This window comes from Kogia breviceps, chromosome 3 (assembly GCF_026419965.1).
Source record: "Kogia breviceps isolate mKogBre1 chromosome 3, mKogBre1 haplotype 1, whole genome shotgun sequence".
NCBI classification, from domain to species: Eukaryota; Metazoa; Chordata; class Mammalia; order Artiodactyla; family Physeteridae; genus Kogia; species Kogia breviceps.
In genome coordinates, this window is record NC_081312.1 from 16,854,171 (window position 1) to 16,869,094 (window position 14,924).

Consider the following 14,924-nt stretch of genomic DNA (forward strand, 5'->3'; position numbering starts at 1 on the left):
AATATCTAAGAGTAGAATGCCAGGATCATATGGTGGGTGTATGTTTAACTTTTAAAAATGCCAAACTATTTTCCCAACTTGTCCTATTTTACATTCCCACCACCAGTGTCTGAGAATTCCAGTTCCTCCATATTCTTTTAATTTTAGCCATCCTAATAGGTATGCTTTAATATCGTATTGTGGTTCTATTTCCTTTTCCCTAATAACTGAAGATGTTGATCATCTTTACATATGTTAATTTGCTATCCATGTATCTTTTTTGTTAATATAGCTGTTCAAATAATTTACTCATTTTAATTTTTTTTGTATATTGTTGAGGTTTGAGTTTCTTAATTTTCAGTAAACTAGACACAATCATTTATCAGACACAGTCAATTATCATTATTCTTGGTAGTTGTGTTCTATAAAGTCACCACAAATCCTGAATTAGTGAATGCTGCACCATTGCTCTAGGGGTAATGCAGGGTTAGATTACTACAATACTACAAACCTGTAGTCACAACATTTTTATCAACAAGTCAGCACATAACTTTGTTTTGTGTATTTCTGAATAAAGGCATCTTATTGGAAATATATTGGTGATTCATTAACACTGAACTCATCATGGCCAATAGCACTATAGCTCATACCATAGTGAAGCTTCTCAGACATGTACTTTCTCCCTGGGGTGTATCACAGCTTTCTTGTGCTTAGCGACACTAGACAGAACTTCATCACTGCTACTAAGGGCCATTTTAAACAGCAAAGTCTCCACCAAAAGACACAAAATTGTGAAGAATGTGGCCCTAAATATACCACAAATAGGATACTGATTTATAATATTAGAGCTGAAAAAAGAAGACAAAGGATCATCTTGTTCCTGCTTAGCTGAAAATGTGCACTTGGAGAAATTCAAAAGTGAAAGATGAAATCAGAAATTTACTTTGCTTGTGACTTACTGGGCACTACAAAAGTAAGGGAAGCTGAAACTCTAACTGTTACTAACACAGCAGAAATTTACAACCTGGCCAAGCATTCTTCTGGAATAAATTTATTGTGCCCAACTCTATTTCTCCACATAATGCCACCTTATTAAACTCAATTATTAGTTTTAGTAGCTTTTTTTTTTTACAGATTCCATCAGATTATCATAAATAATCACGCTATCTGAGATAAATCCATTTAACCTCTTCATTTCAAATCTGGAGATTTTTATTTCTGTATCTTGCCTGATTTCACTGTCAAGAACTTAGAGTAAAATGTTGAATAGAAGTAGTGCGAGTGGATGTACTATTTTTGTTCTTGATGATAGGGGAAAAGTATTTGGTCTTTCACCAACAAGTAGAATACTTGCTGTACGTTTTGGTAGATGCTTTCTATCAGATTGAAGAAATTCTCTTCTATTTCTAGTTTGCTGAGAGATTTTTTGATGAATGGATTTTTGCTTTTGTCAAATGCTTTTATTGTGTCTATTGAAGAAATTATTATTTTTTTCTGTTTTAGTTGTTCCAATTTGGTGAATTACGTTGATTGATTCTAAAATAGTAAATCAAACCTTGCATTTCTTGGATTAACCCCACTTGGTCATATTTAAATTTTTATATCTAACGTTTTGTTTACATTTTTTGCATCTATGTTCATGTTATTGGTAATAATAGTTGCATATAATTGCATGAATTCAGAAGCATTCCTTCCTCTTAAAGTTTTTGGAAGAATTTACATAGAATTTGTATTATCTATCCATTACATATTTGGTAGAATTCACAGTGAAACTATCTGCACCTGAAATTTCCCTAGCCAGAAGGTTTTTAGCTACAAATGTCATTCTTTTCATATATAGTGGATTTTAGGTTATCTAGTTTTCTTGAGTAAGCTTTAGTATTTAAATACATTTTCCCATTTAATCTAACTTGTCAAATGTATTGATGTAACATTGTTCATTAGAGTCACATATTATCCTTTATTATCTGTAGAGTCTATAGTGATATCACCTCGATAATTCCTGATTTCAGTAATTTGTGTCTTCTCTCTTTCTCCTGATGATTTTGACTAAAGGCTCATCAATTTTAATGATCTTCTCAAAGAGTCATTTTTGTTCCATTGATTTTTCTTATTTTTTATCCCATTTCATTGATTTCTGCTTTGATCTTTATGATTTCTGCTTCGGTCTTTATGATTTCCTTCCTTATGCTTACTGTGTATTTCATTTGCTTTTCTTTTTCTAATATGTTTTTGGTTAAGTTGACATCACTGGGTTGAAACTTTTTCTCTTACCTAATATTGTGAGAAAACATTACTTTTTTGTCTTACTTCTAACATTGTAGCTCTGCAACTTCTTTTAAATCATTTAACTTCTATGAGTCTCATTTCCCTTATTTGTCAAATGGGAATAACAGTTCCTGTCCAATCATACTCACCAAATTTGCCTGGCAAAGCTCTCAAGAATCAAATAATGCTAATATGTGGCAACATGTTCAATGTTGTAAAGGGTTAAACAGCCATATGGTATTATTGTATTTGGTCCTTTTTCACAGCTTTAAACTGCCTAAATAACATTTTAAAGTTTTATAAATTAAGAAAAATATTTTCATTTTGTTTTTTATGTATGTAGCTTGCTAGAAAACCTCTAGATAAAATGCAATGAGTTTTATCAGCCAGGATACCTAGGGGGAAATATTGGCATGTCTTTTTTATCAATTTATACATATTTACTTTCTCAGAAATCAGCTTTAGGTTGTGTGAAAAAAAAAACTTCCCTTCTCCTTTCCTTTTGAAGTGGTTTTAGGAGCAGGTGACATAGCTTTAGTGGGATCTCTCTCCCCTGAGGCAGGTCTGGTAGTAATCAGCACTGAAATGAATGTCCTGCTCTCAACAATACCCCATATAGATTATCTGCCCACTTCACCAATTAAAGCAGGCAGAGAGTTATATGCTTTACCTTATTCAGTTTGGGACCAGGCATCTTTGCTTTCTTTTAAATTTGCCTTTGATCCAGAATCCAGATCCCCTAAGGGCTTTGTCTTCATTGCTTCTGAAAGCATGGAATTTTCTTTACTGAAGATTTTCAGATAACTTTGTTGATTGGCAAATAAGGAGAATGAGTTTAAAAGCAACAACAACAACAACAACAATAACAAAACAGAATTAACTCCATGGGCAGGTCTAACTAAATAAATCATGAAAGAAAAACACTTGAACAATTTATTTGAGAAAAGTTAAAAATAAATAAAAATATCTCACATTTAGCAGCCATAGGTTAAAGAAAAAATTCACTTTAATTCATTTAACAAATATTTATGAAGTGACAGCTATATACCAGCCAGGCACTGGTCACACCACATGGGATAGAGTGGTGACCAAGACAAGCATAGTCTTTTATGGGACTTACATCCTTATCCTTCCAAACGTCCAAATGTTAGTTACTCCTTTAGCTTGAGTTTTGTGCTTTTGTCTACAACTTAACTGAGGGTGACTGATACACTTGAATCATTTCTTCTTTTGTCTCCAGAAAGATTTAGTTGTTCATTTACTCAGGTAAGTATGGGGGACACAAAAATAAAAGAATTATTTCTTCCCTCTGGCAGTCATAATTTTTGAGAAGAGAAACTCTGCTCAACCCACACTAAGTAATTTATGAATCTGCACCAACATCACACAAATATATATAGACTTACAGTGGTCTCCTGACCTCATGACCATTCTGGAGCATCTTCTGTGGTGATAAGACAAATGAGACTGCAAGGTCTTGAATCCTAGGCAGTGATACCTCCCCACAAAATGGTTAGATCAGTAGAACTGTGCTCAAGGTGCTGTGCTAAGGTTGGACCTTTTGTCCAACTTTCCTTCCGGACCTTTATGTAGGGCTGCCTAGGGTGATACTTCCCCATACATCTTGTCCTCAGTCATGGGGCCAAACAGTACAGCTTCAAGATGGATTCCATACTTTTTCTTGACATTCTTCCCAGCAAAGCTTCTCCCTTAAGCTCTTCCTATACAGAAAATCTGGACCTTCTAAATTGCCCCCACTTCCTCATATAGATTTCCTTTCATTTTCTCTTTTTTATGACACAATAAGATATGCTGATCCTTGAAAAAGGTAATCTATTCTGAGTCCATGAAGTACACAGGTATACCTTTCATTCCTTCTCAGTGAAGGTCTCCTCCTCTCTGTACTACTAAATAAAGATATACTGAAGATTTCTTTCTGCAGCCAAATGTGAGAAAAAAAAAAAAAAAAAAAAAACCAAAACCAAAACCAAAAACTTAAATTGAGTTTCCTGGAGATAACTTTAGAACAAAGTATTTGAGGATATCCGGACTCTGCTGTGTTGATTTAATTTTTTGTCTGATAATGTACATTGGGAGCTTATGGACTTAATCGTTGATCAGAGAGTCAGAACAGGTTAGAACTGAAGCTTGAGGAGTGTACAAGGGGTCATGTGTTGAAACAAATCTATTCAAGCAGGGAAATTAAAAATTGTTTCTACTCCTCAATCATCATTAGTGGGTTAGTTATGCCCCTCAAGGTGGCATAAGGAGGTAGATCAATGAATCAACTCCTCAAATGGCCATATTAAAAGGTAGAAATAGGGAACAGGCCACTTTGTTTGTGGTCCCTTGTAAGAGTAGGAAAAATGCATTCTTAGAAGGTGACTGAATTGTGTTCCTCCCAAATTCATATGTTATAGTCATAATCCTCAATGTGACTCTCTCTGAGGATAGAATCTTCAGGAAGAAATTATGGTTAATTAAGTTTGGAGCCCTAATCTGATTATACTGTGGCATTATAAAATGAGGAGGAAAAAGAAAGAATCTCTCTCTCTGTCTCAATCTCTCTCTCTCTCTCTCTCTCTCTCTCTCTCTCTCTCTCTCTCTCTCTCTCTCCACCTCATCATTCTCATCTCCACCATGTGAAGACAATGAAAATGCAATCACATGAAAGTCAGGAACAGAGCTCTCACTAGGAACCAAATAGAAATAAATTTCTATTGTTTAAGCCAAGCAGCCTATGGGATTTTTTTAGGGCAGCCTGAGCAAACTAAGATGGAAGGAAGTCTCCCCAGAAGACTCTTCCTTGTTCTGATTGCCCAGAACAATATCACATGCCCACTTCCATGCCAATTACTTTCAAGGGAAATCCGTAGCTGAAACCAGTGGCTCTCACCCAATTGAGAGTGATTTTGTTTCCAGGGGACAATTTGCAATGGCTGGAGAAGTTATTTTGATTGTCATAACTTACAATTCAGGAGAAGGGGAGAAGTTTTACTGTCATCTATGAGTAGAGTTCACAGATGTGTGAAAACATCCTACAATGAAAAAGACAACCCTTCATTCTGTCAAAACAAAGAATTATCCTTCTCAAAATGTCAATAATTCTAAAGTTGAGAAGCCATGATAAGTGAATCATGAACTTGATCACAGATGTTTTGAGTTTTGTATTCAGATATATACTGAACATTAATGATATACCGACATATAAAGTTGAATATCATTCCTGGGTTCCTTAAGATGTGAGAGAAAGAGCCCAGAGGGGTCTAGTAACCCTAAAGAGCCCTCTCAGCTGCAACAAGAAAGATGCTAGTGTTTGCTAGGAAACTGCATGCCTTTCTGCATCTCTTTAGAAATGTGATGAGGCTGCTGAGGTTGTGTCTGGTCTTTCCAGTCGACACACTGTGCTGCTGGTCCATTCCACTGATGCTGAGCCCTACAGAGAGTGGAGATTGGTAAGTGGGGAGGGAGAGGAGGAGTGGAGGGTCAAGTGTGGATTTGAGACCTGTTGCATTCCCAGACTACACTCAGCAGTGATACACATCTCTCCTACTCACAGATTCTTACACTCATCTTTCCCATCCTTCCCAGATTTTCAAATTTGTACTCTAACCTAACGGTACCTTAGGTTGGGTGTGAGGTCAAAGGAAGAGGTGCCTTCACAAAGTACACACTGGCATTTAACTCTTTTGTTCACCTCTCTGACTCTACCTCTTAATCCCAGCCCATGGGATATTTTTCTCACCAGATGATAATGTTGAAATTTGTGGTTCTGGGAAGCAATTAAGCTTTAAAAAAATCTCTCCATCTTTTTCTTTCTCAGAAAAGGTTAATAACAAAGGACCACCATATTCTCCCATGTTCCCAGATAAAAGTCATTTTCACCTTTTCCCATGACTCACTTATTTATCTGCCTCTATAAAACCCAAGCCTCCTTTTATTTATTAAAAGATCTTCCTCATTAATAAAGTTCCTTATTGAAATGGCCTGAATAAAATAATCTCCTTAATTGTGTGGTGCATTTCATCTTTCTCTCTGAGTATGCAGGAAGATTAGCTATTACTGATTAGGAATTCTTTGATGCCTACTGTTTATGGCATAAATTTTATGCCTTCAGTCATTTCAGGCTCTGGATTTTGATTCTAAGGAGAAAATAAATTACTCTAAAACCCTTTCTTTGATACAAAATCTGTGCAAAGAATTTAAGTGTCTACTTGAAACTCAAAAATAAAGCATTGTTGATTCTTCCAATCCAAGAACATGGTATATCTCTCCATCTGTTTGTATCATCTTTAATTTCTTTCATCAGTGTCTTATAGTTTTCTGCATACAGGACTCTTGTCTCCTTAGGTGGGTTTATTCCTAGGTATTTTATTCTTTTTGTTGCAATGGTAAATGGGAGTGTTTCCTTAATTTCTGTTTCAGATTTTTCTAGGAGCGTTGATCATAAACTAGTATAGTCACCTAAAAGGATTTGGCACCTCTTGAAACAAAGGATGGACATTTTTTAAAGTCTAAACGTAATCTTCCCAGTGCTTTTAGTTTATCCTCAAGATGAAAAGCATAATGTAGGAAGGTAAAAGGAGGATTACTGTGCAGGGAGATATAATACCAACCTTGGGAAATAATTTTTAAAGCTGGAATTTGTAAGTACTGGAAGCTTTGAAAAAAAATCTGAGGTAAAGTTTTTGTGTGGTCCCTGGTTTAGAACACAAAATCTGCAGGAAATTACCACTGGGGCAAGCAGTAGTATCTGAGCATTGTCTGACACAGTCTGAGAAATTAGAAATTAATGTAGGCATTAGATGAAACTGTCAAGTCAAAAAATAATTGGGAACATTTAGAAGGGAAATATGACAAGACCTAATGTAGAACTTAAGAATCTTTTAAGAAACTGAATAAAATAAACTTTTCATTGTAAATAGTTTTGAAATTTAATCCACTAATTTTTTTTTTACTTATTACAAAACTATTATTTATATAATGGGAAGTATAGGTATGCACTGGCAGTGGTACTAGTACAAATATATATAAACATTCTGATCCTTTTTTCATATCAATACAACATTTTTTCTGAGAAAATCATTTTCTGAAGAAATAAGTAGCAACCTACTTTTGATGTACCATAATAATTTGTCGAACAAAGAGAAATTACAGCTTTGATAGTGATATTGTTTACATACTACAGAATTGCATAATCTATTACATAAAAATTAAAACTTGAAGTGACATTTTATGGGTTTCAAAGTAGTTCTACTGGACAAGATTGCATTGGAATTAAAAGGGAAAGTTAGATGAAAACACAAAATAGATTAGAATAGACCTAATTGCTATTCTCTGTGAAAACTTTTGTTTTTGATCTAAGAGGTTTAGATCTTTATGGAGGTGAATTATTATAACTGCAAGGGAAAATATATTTCTAGTGAAAGCAATGTGTTGTCTAGAGCAAACCCTTCAGGGTCATCTGACTAGATTCTCTGGGATCTTTTTTACAACTCTGAAAGTTATGGATAACAGAGAGCAATGCAAAATAATTCTTGTCTCTAGACATGCAAATGTTTTCTGTCCAGTGGAGATTTCAGTTGACTTTCCTTCCTCTTTCCCTTGGAAAAACCGGTGTTCATCGATTTGTACATTCATTTCAACAGTTTTCTCCATATAAACTTGTACATTTTTGACTTCTTTGAACAAGTTATAACACCTACTCGATTCTCTAATTAATTAGTGAAATAAAATATTGAGTTCATATTCTCTTTATATCTGTGGGAAAGTCATGATTTGACTTGCTTTTAAAAAATCAACATTAACAGAACTTATGCAGACATGCAATGAATAATGCAACTTTACTCAGTTATCAGTCTGAGGAAGAAGTATTCAATCCCACATTCAATTGTTGCACATCTACTCTGTGTGCAGAAGTAAACTCCCTGTTAGAAAGTGAAGGGGCAAAGAATTAAGTTATAAATGTGTCTCACGTAAGAAATTGAAAACATTACAGACTAGCGAGGTTGGAGTGCTGATGGTTACATTTTGAAAGAGGGTTTGAACTGGAAGCTTAAATAAAGCACTATGAGAATTACTACTTCACATATGTACAGAGCTGAGGTATGTGAACAGGCTCTTGAATCACATGGCTTTGTATATGCCTCTTGCAAGGTGGGCTGGATTTCAGCCTGGAGTATTCAGAGAAAGAGGTCAACAAAATAACAGAAGCGCTGAGGGCAAGGGCAAGAGTGAACGTGAGCAGACTAGGCTCAGATAGAACAAACAATCTGCTCCTTCCTCCTGATAAATTATTATTTTCTCTTGATTACAATAAATTGCCTTGGACATACCTTTAGGTATGGAAGTAATTAATTCAACAAGTGTTTTAACAAATGATTTTTGTTATCTATCTGTGCCTGTAGACCAAGTTTTCTCAATCGTGACACTATTGACATTTTAAACAGGGTAAGTTTTGTTATGTGGGGACACTCATGTACATTGCAGCCTGTTGAGTAGCATTCCTGGTTTTGACACACAAGATACCACTACATCCTGAGTTGTAACAACCAAAAATGTCTCCAGATATTTCCAAATGTGCCTTTTTTTAGGATTGAAGGTATGGGTTAGTGCTCTCAGTTGAAATCCACTGCTATACATTTTTTTCAAATTCGGCAAATTAAACATCAATCCCATTACCCACTCAACCCCACCCAATGAATCTTACATCTTTATTCTCTATTATAATTAGTGAGTTCACTGATTCACTAAGTCTCAAAGATGCAAAACCTTGGAGTCTTGCGATACTAATTATTCCTTACTTTTAACTCTTATCTCTTGCAAAACTCTCCATCAGACATATCTCTCTAATCTAGTCACCTCTTTGCAGTTGCATTACCATTACTTCAGTTCAGTTTATTGGCTTTTACCCAGATGCTTTTGATAGGCTTTGTCCTTATTTTCCCACCTCTCTTCTCTGATTTGGTTTATCATTCTACTGCTCTCACGTTTTCGCTCTTAATGATTCATGTTTCACGAAACTATGCAAATATAAAACAAAACAACTTTAAAAGCAATTAAAGTCTTTTGACTGCCAATTCCTAGAAAAAAAAACCCACTAAATTAATTTCTTGATAAGGCAAGCCAAGTTTCTTGCTTACTGCAGTGAGGGAGGTCACTATTTTAACAGTTTTAGTTGCATCTCCAAAGTGGGAGGTCAAAGACAGAATATTTATAAACTTGGAGGAGGGTTAAGGTGAATTATCCAATGCGGGGATCTGATTGGCATCAACTAAAGTTCATGATATTATACTTTAGGACTGGAAGATACAGGAGACAAATGTTTTGAAGTGAACTTTAGAAATGTAAACAGTTGTAAGGGTCAAGTGCTTTGAGAAGGTGCCGTTTACGCTGACAAATGAAAGTTGTTCAAATAAATGGATTTTAAGGGGTTTCCTGAAGCAAACAATAAAGTTACTTGAAGCTCCTTCTCCCTGGGCAAGAATTTCCTGAAATAGTAAACACTTGCTTATGTAGTAGACCATAACCTGAGTGGTTATTGATGGTTTCAATTCTCAAGTCCAAAATTTCTCATATGACCAGTGAGACTTAGATAATCTAGTCCTGTCCAAATTTTCATCATTGCGTGCAGGTACCACTGGAATTGCTCCCTTCTGTTCGAGCCATGAGTAAAATATTATGCCATAACCACGTGCTTCTCTACCTGCTAGTCATTTTACAGGAAACAGAGAAAAGAGAGAGAGAGAGAAAAATGGAGAAAAGACATAAAGGGAGAAAGAAAATAGAAAGAGAGCAAAAGATACCATGTTCCAAAACTTTCTTAGACATTTTCTCTATATCATATCACTTAAACTTCAAAGAAACTCCTTGGAGGTAGTTATTGTTGTATTTTTTCAGAGGAGAAAAATTAAGTAGAGAATGAGATATTTTGTTCAAGGTGATGCAAATGTTATATTGAAAATACTGTACTAAATTCAGGCCAATTTGATTCTATGCCCAAGTTCTTTACAAAATTACACATCTTTGTTTATTCTTTACCTGAATTCCCCCATAGAGAATATGCCATTCTCTACTCTCTGCTCCCTGGACACTTGACCATTTCTAATACTCTGGCATTTAGACACACAAGCAGATAAGGTACCAGGATGCCTCCCAAATTGGACTAAGAGTTCATTATTGGCAAAAACTAGTCTTTATTATTTGGGATATCACCAACATATACCATAGGATCTGATACTAAGCTCCAAATGAATGTTGGATCGTTTTTGTAGTGAGGCTAACTGAGTGAATACTATACATTAGAACTTTTGACATTGCTTATAATTGAGTAGCTAGTTTGCCTTTATGTCTATGTGTGTGTGTGTGAGAAAGACAGACAGACAGAGAGAGACTATGCATTTTTTTCTAATCTGAATTACATTTAAATCTATTATTGCTATATGTGTTCCAAAATGGAACAAATCAAATAATTTAAAGTTTATGGTATATATAAGAACAAAGACATTTCCTAAATACATGTGATATAAAATTAAGATATTAGAGTGTTTTAAAAGTATATCAAAATAGATTGTGTTCTTAAAGTTCTAGGTGAGGAGAATTAGTGATGGAGCTGACAGTGGAATATAATAAATAATTCTGATTTGATCCTTTTCTGTTCATATGTTGACAGTTTCCATGCGAAAACTTATACACAATAAGAGATACATAAGTAAAATCATTTTCAGCAGCAGCAGCTAAAGAATGCTATTATCGTATTAATTATACTCAAGCAAACAATATCATTATTCCATTTTATATATAACTTAGGCTGACTTATATTTGATTCCAGATTGAATGATCCTATTTCTTTAATCTTCTCTGGGTCAAAGATACCCCGGACCAGGATTTTGAAAGACAGAGTCCAAAAATTATTAAAGAGAGATTAAGCTGCTCCTGGTCTCTGTGTTCTCCCTCTTCCCTGATTTTCCTTCTTTTTTTCTATTTTGTGAGCATCCTGAGACTGCTGTCCATGTAAGGAAGATTACCCTTTAGTATGACAGAATGTAAGAGTGGCCATTGCTGGAGAGTGACTCTAACTTAAATTGACCAGAGTCTGCCTTCCCAGTCCAAACCTACATTACAAGGACTAGGAATTTTTACAAGGAGTTACTGTAATGTGAAAACCTGAGAGCCTGCTTCAAAATGGCTAGTTCAAAAAGAGCCAGCTGGGCGTCCCTGGTGGCACAGTGGTTGAGAGTCTGACTGTCAATGCAGGGGACACGGGTTCGTGCCCTGGTCCGGGAAGATCCCACATACCACGGAGCGGCTGGGCCTGTGAGCCATGGTCACTGAGCCTGTGTGTCCGGAGCCTGTGCTCCGCAACGGGAGAGACCACAACAGTGAGAGGTCCAAAAAAGAGCCAGCTGATGTTTATGGGGCATTGAAAATATTTTGTATAGCTAAAAACAAAAAAGAAATATTAAGATGAAACCCAGATGAGGATAAAAAGAACACAGAGGAATCAGATCAAATATTTTGATAGAAAATTAAAGTTACAAACCAAAGGGTGTGGGAATGACAGGGGTAGAAATCCAAACACAGAAATAGGAGACTTAAAATAAATTGATACAATCAGGGAAAAATAAACTAAATTGTTGGACCAACTAGAAATAAAGTACTAAAATTGGAGCCATGTGTGTGACAAAGGAGCAGATGACATATGAAGCATTACAGAAATTCGGCATACTCCTGAGGATGCTAAACTATTCAAAAGATACACTTAGAGGGCTCCCACAACAGCACAATGAAGATAAAAAATGGGGCAAGAGTCTTCCATTTAAATGGAGAATTTAGTGTCTCCAGAAATGCAGGGACCAGCTCACTAAAATATAATCAGTCATTTGGTCCTGGGTCACTGCAGAGGATGATGAAAGGGAGAATGTGCAATGGTCCCTGGACAGAAAGAAAGGAAAGACTGATGGACAATGAAACCGCAATTATGTGAAATTTCAACATCTCTTCAAAATTAATTGTTAGGCCTCTGAGGCATAGAATAGTAGAGACAGGAATGACGAACAGGGCAATTGACTATTTCCTGAACCAAAAATGTCACATGTTTGGATTCTCTTCTGTCTGGATCCAGCCTTATCCAATAGCCAAGATAACTTTATCTTTTATTATATTTAAGATTTAAAATAAGCTCATCCTCAAAAGTGAAAGTTAAACAAATTAGGATGATCTACAAAGGAATAAAATTTGCATCAAACCATTTTCTTCTGACAAATCAATAGGAAAAACAGAGAAGAGTAAACAGTCTTAGTAATTATGGGGAAATTTTGTCCTTTGTGATGAAAGGAACAACTTTTAAAGAATATTTCAAAGGCAATTGTCACAGCTGGAAGAGCTTCATTAATGTTAAACCTCGATGATATTTTAACAACCCAACAATGATGTTGTAAGAACCCAACATATGTTATTTGATAAGGAATAGGAAAATACAAAGATAAGTAGTAAAACATGAAGTTCAACAGGGAGAGAACATTCAAAATGTGGAGGAACTGGTCAGATCAAGAAAAAGTAACTTTCAGATTTGAGTTTGGTTTATTTCTGAGTCATTCTAATGGTAATCATTTAGAAATTCACACTCCTTAAAAACTGAGAAGTGAAAAATTGTACTTCTGAGAAAAAAATACCATTAAAATGAAATGTCCTTTTGTACTTGTAAGATATATCATCATGCTTATGAGCCTTTCAAAATTCTGTTATTAAGAATCATTACACATTCTCTTTAGCCAATGATCACAATGATTTAGCCTTCCTTTCTTCAGAGGAAACTTGGGGAGCCTGCCTGTGATAGACCACAGAGAAATGAGGTAGATATTGAACATCAGGCTTCTTTTTAATGTGAGAATTTATCTCCAACTTTAAAATGTAAACATCTTTGAGAAATCACACTTAAACATACAAATTTTCATTGCATAGCTATAAATTCCAAACACATACTTCCCACTGACTGTATTATAAAATATTTGTCCCTGCTATTATGCCTACCACTTAGAAAATTGGGAAAATTTACCTCAGACAAATACAATTGGATGGGCTCTATCAAATCAATTGTTCATTGCAGGATAATTTTGGAACAGATTAAAAGTCATCCCATAGGTGCACGAGGAGTGGAGATTCAGAGCACTGCCTACATGACCTTCAGAGAAGGGCACAAGCCGCAGCTATCAGCAGGGACAACAGGTATGGACATGAGATGCTAAGGCTGCTGCTGCAGCCACCAAGAAGTCTGTGTGCAAACACAGGTCACTATCCACACCTCCCCTCCCAGGAGCCTGTGCAGTCCACCACTGCCAGGGTCCTGTGATCCAGGGACAACTTCCCCAGGAGAACACATGGCACGCCTCAGGCTGGTGCAATGTTACGCCAGCCTCTCACCACAAGCTCACCCAGCTTTCCATACCCCTTCCTCCCCCCAGCCTGAGTGAGCCAGAGACCCTGAATCAGCTTCTCCTTTAACCCCGTCCTGTCTGAGCAAAGAACAGATGTCCTCAGGCGACCTACACGAAGAAGAGGGTCCAAATCCAAGTCTGAACACCAGGAGCTGTGCGAACAAAGAGGAGAGTGGGAGGTCTCTCCCAGCAGCCTCAGGAGTAGCTGATTAAAGCTCCACAAGAAACTTGATGTAGCTTCATCTGTAGAATACCTGAATAGACAATGAATCATCCCAAAACAGAGGTGGTGGACTTTGGGAGCAAATGTAGACTTGGGGTTTTCTTCCTGCATCTAATTTGTTTCTGGATTTGTGTTTATCTTAGTTTAATATTTAGAGATTATAATCATTGGTAGATTTGTTTGTTGATTTGGTTGCTCTCTTCCTCCTTTTTTTTTTTTTTTTAAATATATATATTTCTTTCCTTTTTCTCTTTTTGTGAGTGTGTACGTGTTTGTCTCTTTGCGTGATTTTGTCTGTATAACTTTGCTTTTACCATTTGTCCTAGGGTTCTGTCTGTCAGATTTTTCCTTTTTTTTTTTTTTTTTTAAGTATAGATTTTAGCACTGGTTATCATTGGTGGATTTTTTTTTTTTTTTTTTTGGTTTGGTTGCTCTCTTCTTTCTATCTTTTTAAAAATTACTTTATAATTTTTTATTTTAATAACTTTATTTTATTTTTTTCTTTCTGTCTTTTTTTCTCCCTTTTCTTCTGAGCTGTGTGGCTGAGAGCATCGTGGTACTCTGGCCAGATGTCAAGCCTGTGCCTCTGAGGTGGGAGAGCAGAGTTCAGGATATTGGTCCACCAGAGACCTCCTGGCTCCACGTTATCAAAAGGCAAAAGCACTTCCAGAGATCTCCATCTCAATGCTAAGACCCAGCTCCACTCAACAACCAGCAAGCTACAGTGCTGGACACTCTATTCCAAACAGCTAGCAAGACAGGAACACAGCCTCACCCATTAGCAGAGAGGCTGCCTAAAATCATAATAAGGTCACAGACACCCCAAAACACACCACTGGACACGGTCCTGCCCACCAGAAAGACAAGATCGAGCCTCATCCACCAAAACACAGGCACCAGTCCCCTCCACCAGGAAGCCTACAAAACCCACTGAACCAACTTAGCCACTGGCAGCAGACACCAGAAACAATGGGAAATACGAACCTGCAGCCTGCAGAAAGGAGACCCCAAACACAATA